Raw genomic sequence first — 5188 nt, forward strand, 5'->3', positions numbered from 1 at the left:
ACGAATATATTGAAGATGAAGACTGGATTTAATTATTAACATGATTCATGATATATTACAAGAAACTTAAATTTATAATGAGATTTCAAAATTTTGAAGATATAAGTTATTAAGTTATAATAACTTTCAAATATCAAATCAATAAAATTAGTTCTTGCAATTCGATGATTTCCTTATAATAAATTAATAATCAATCTATCTCTTTATTTACTCCTTACCACGTACTTAAAAGGCAACTAATTGTACACGAAATCTATAATGAAATGCTTATCCTACAAGGACAGATCATCTGAAGATAGATTAGCAATGTCACACCATGATAATGGAATGATGGTATGGTATATAGCATACATCGAGAAATATCCATGAAGGCAAGTTTCTAGTGAAAAATCCAGCTTTCTGCTTTTGGGCATTGACTTGAGAGTAAATATACATGGAAAAATATCACCAGCTTAAAAGATTTACTAGCTAATTGATGTCGAGCATGCTCAACTTCAATGTCATGTAACCTTTAATTTTGGCATTGACATGGGAGGAGAGCTCTGGGAATTTGCAATCCACCATAATGCACTGTTTTTAGCCTATTATATATGTATGTATTTTTAATTTGGCGGTACTTAAAAACAAAAAAAAAAAAATTTCATTTGTGGTGACTTCGCAAATTAACACACTGTTATTATTATATTATATGGACCGTTAAATGAATTAACTTTAAATTCTTATTATGAAGGGATAGAGTAATGCTACAAACTCAACTCCTATGCAATTACTGTACAATTGACTTGATGTGGAGTGCTTATAAACTATTGGATCAATATTTAAATTTATTAAAAGATGCTCATAAATATAGTAGTTTATAGGCACTCTACATCAACCTAGTTGTATAAGAATTGTATAAGAGTTGGGCTTTTAGATTTACTCCGATGGATATTACCCATTTCAAACGCATTGCAAATAGTGTCGTACAACCCCCACTTTGCTTTGATTGTCTAAATTGGACCACTTGGGATATTTTTCTAAGGGAAATGCTAGACATCCGATGACTTCCTTTTCAAAAGTTGTTTTCAAATGATGTGTCATTATCCCATAAATTGATGACACACTTCTCAAAATAATAAATCTTATGAGATGGTGATACATCATTTGGAAACTAACTTTTAAGAGGAAAATTTGGAATGTGTAGCACTCCTCTTTTTCTAATTATGTTATTAGAGCAAAGAAAAATTTTCATAGTTGTTTTAAATTAAGCTTTGTGACTTTCGTAAATATATTTGCCGAATTCCACTCCATTTATAATGAAATGCATAGTATCGATTTCATTGTAAGGATTTAAATTAGTTGGAACATCTGATGGTATATATGAAGTCAATGTTGGAACATTTAACAAAAAAAAAAAAAAAAAAAAGAGTTGAAATATTGTGGAATTATATACATCATTAAATGCACAAACTTTAAATCTTGACCATAAAATAAATATTTTCCATTTCCTTGGAAATAGAAAAGATCCTTGTCCATCTTGAATTAGGATCCTCTCCATTTTATTTGAACTGGAGAATATCTAGTTAGTTATAGTGGAGGGGTATTTTTGTCCCCTTAAAAAGTAAAAAGCCAAAAATACACATCTACTATATCTAACTGGATATTATTTAGTTCATTTGAACCGGAGAGGATCATGTTCCGTCCATCTTAGGGAGGATCAGGATCCCATTAATTGTCATTTTAAAACGCATTAAATGATAGTCGTTTTAATGAATGTATGAATTGGAGACCTTTATGATATAAAGGTCTCTATAAATAGAAACCTTTATATTATAGACAAATCAAGTTAATGAGCACAATGTAGCCCTTAGAGATGTTTCGAGTAGTGGACATTGGTGTCTAACACCGAATCACTCGTAAGTTCTTTGTGTTCATTCTCTTTCTTTGTGATCTATTAAAATATATTTTTCGTATATTCTAACAGCTTTGATGTGCACTCAAAATTATTCTCATTATTTTGATTTTGATACACATGTGACTTGGACTTGATCGAAACTTTTTTCGTCCAAAATAACGCGGCCAAACTTAAAGAACAAAACAAAAAGAGACTCTTGCTCTAATGATCAAAAACTAGCTACATCGATCTGGGAGCAATTGAGTGATCCCTTTCGATTTATATATATACACACACTAGTCCTTAGCACTTGAAGGCAACTTGTACACGAAATCTATGATGAAATGCCCAGCTTATATTAGCATATAATGAAATAATGGTGAGATAGTGGTATGGTATATAACATTGTTCTTAATCCGTAGGGTTTGAGGTGGCATAGCTTTTGGGGACGTGGACATGAGTATTGCTTGAGAAATGATAGGTTTGGCTCTAGTTGACACTAATGCCTTTTTTTGCTAATGTATGTATAGTTTTGAGAGTTGTATTATTGTATACAATGTAGTTAATTCATTTAAAAAGTTTTATATATATGTCGAACAAGGAATGTATAAGTATATTGTGAACGTATGTAATTATATATATATATTTCAAATTATTGATCTGGTATTATTTTTACAGTTTTTAGTCCAATTAAGTTTAGAAGAAATTGCAGAGCATTTTCAGCAGCTCCATGTAGATAATGCAAAATAATTCAAATATATCGCAAGGCGTACGTTACAGTTATTATGTGATATAATTAAGTGTGAAAACTATTTTTAGAAGTGTTTTCTGGTCCACAGTTTATAAAATATTTTCTATAAAATAGGTGCTTATTTTGAGAAACCAAAATAGATGTAAAGCCTTACTTATGTTTCAGATAATTGAAGGCTACCCTAATCTTTTTTGCTTAAATAATTAATAAGTTAGCTCCTTTTTTTTTTATTTTTTTTTACGTGTCTACTCAAAAGGAGAGACACTCAAAAGGAGAGAAAGGAGGGGAGAAGGAGGATTTGAATTAATTATTTCTATTTTATGAAGTGTGGTCTTAAGGATTATCTTCACAAAAGTTAAGCAAATATTTTGTCAAAATATTTCCACAACAAAGGAGAATACAAGTTTATAAAGAGTGTCGTGTGTCGGGAATTAAGTGACACATCAACATTATTAGATAATTGTAAAATAAAAAAAAAAAAATCCAATGGTTAATTTCTTCGTTTGTATATTAAAAAAAAAAAAAAAAATTCTAACTTCAATGTGCATGATGACTTGGCGGGAGAGGGCCTTTTATCTTTAGACCTTTCTTGATTTGGAAGGGAAATTCCATTTTTCTTCGTAAAAGCTGTTTTGAGGACCATAAACACATTGACAGCTTGAATGGGTCAATGCTCAATGTCACTGACTTGAGAGTCAATATTATTCAAGATTGATGGCGGACAAATTATTTTCATCACTATATATATAAAAGATTCAGTTGATCATGTGGCTCATGCATGCTCAACGTCAATGTCATTCCCACACGCAAGGAGAGCTCTAGGAATTTGCCTCAAGATGAGAAGATAAGTATTCTGATTTATGTGGTGGTGATTATTGTGTAGTAGGCTGCACAATAATTAGGAGAACAGCACAAAGAACTTGTACCTTCAATGAAATTAATTTCTTCTAGATTTCAGCATCATGGTGGGGTATTTGTAGGAGGCCCTTTTGTTTTCGGGCTAAATATCCAAACGCATTAATTATATTTTAGGACTAGAGCCTTGTCGTTTTGAGTGTTTGAATTAATCGAGCAATGGGATATTTTTATAATGTATGTTTGCAAAATTCTTTTTTGAGCAGACATTTAATTAATTTTTTTAGCTCTTTCGTTCAAATTAAAAGTTAAATTTAGAACTTTAAAAGTTGATTACTTGTAATGTAATGTCATATACTAATTAATTAGTAATATTACTACATACTATATACACAAAATTCTACAAAGATCGATAGTGCCACAGTTAATGCTGATTTATAATGGCTAATAGACTTTAATTATACATAAGATTTATAGTTATGTAAATTAGAGAGAGAGAGAGATAGAGCTAATAATTAACAAGAAGAGTAAGAGCTCCACGTACATTTCATTTAGGTGGCCGGGGAACATTCAAGCTAATTTACTCATGTGGTCTGCTTTGTGTGTAAGACTTTTATACTTCATATTTTATATTACACTGGATTTTTTTTTTTGTGGGTAATTTCCTGTATCCTGCTTCATTTGGCTTTGTTATAGTGCATGTATCCATCAATCCATTAGCTAGACACGCTCACACACTTACTTGGATTTGGATGGTCTATAAATAGGAGCAGGGTATGTAGAGAAGGTCCGCACAATCAAATAGAAACCGAAATCATGAAGGCCAATCTACTTATAATAATCTGCCTTCTCTTGGTATCCGCACTCTTCATTCCTTCTCCAATTTCAGCTAGACAATTAGCTGGTGAGTTCGTTTGATTTTACCAATTTACAGTGTACTGAAATTATGATGTTGTTGTTCATTGTGTTAGATCGATTTTAGATTATAATATTTTGAATATATAAAGCTTAATTATTTCCAGCAATTGGTGTGCGAAGAATTGTTTGAATGGAAATGAGTTTTCTTGGCCGATCTTAAAGGGATAAATTCAAACCAAATAGTAGTTTAATTAAGATCTTTCCGTTTTTGGATTATGGAAGATGAGTAATTAATATTATTGTTTCTTCAGATTGGTTATCTTCTGATCATATCTCTGGTAATTAATTAATGGTGCAGACAAACCTCCTGTGACTATTGGAACCGGGAATCCAGGCAAGCCAGCAGTGCCACCATGTGGTCGTGGTCCTAGATATGGGAGTTGTATCCCCCGAAAGTCGCCACCTAAATCATCATGTAACCCGTACGTGCGTAATTGCCCACCTGCCTGAAGGCGTTTGAGAGCATGATCGGCAGCTTGCTTATATATTCTCTATCGTCCACTACTACTTAAGAAGACTATTATATATATATATGGTTTTTGGAGCTTTATTATTTTGATTGCTTTGATCATGTGCACTCAAAATTAATGAACTCCAAGAACTTCTACAGTTTGATGTAATGTATGCAAAATAAAAGAGCTGACAGAGTCAGTTGGTATATATATTGAATGGACTTTATTACAATTCTATATATGCATTTTCCTTTATCTGTATTGTCACAAAGTTCAAGCTAAAACTTAGAGCAATTATTTTGAGGCCGTAATTATTGGGAAAAAAGAAAAAAAAAAAAA

At 31.6% G+C, this 5188-nt stretch overlaps 1 long non-coding RNA gene across 2 annotated transcripts; it reads left to right on the forward strand.

Annotated features, from left to right (window-relative positions):
* The first annotated feature begins 4008 nt into the window (after window positions 1-4008).
* LOC132181256 (uncharacterized) lies at window positions 4009-5104 on the forward strand. Of its 2 annotated transcripts, none has more exons than XR_009440234.1 (3): window positions 4009-4083; window positions 4247-4383; window positions 4696-5104. It is a non-coding gene; the product is annotated as an uncharacterized LOC132181256 (long non-coding RNA). The 2 variants fall into 2 exon arrangements; XR_009440235.1 differs by having other exon boundaries at window positions 4040-4083; window positions 4253-4383.
* Window positions 5105-5188: the final 84 nt, after the last annotated feature.

Source organism: Corylus avellana, chromosome ca5 (assembly GCF_901000735.1).
Source record: "Corylus avellana chromosome ca5, CavTom2PMs-1.0".
NCBI lineage: Eukaryota > Viridiplantae > Streptophyta > Magnoliopsida > Fagales > Betulaceae > Corylus > Corylus avellana.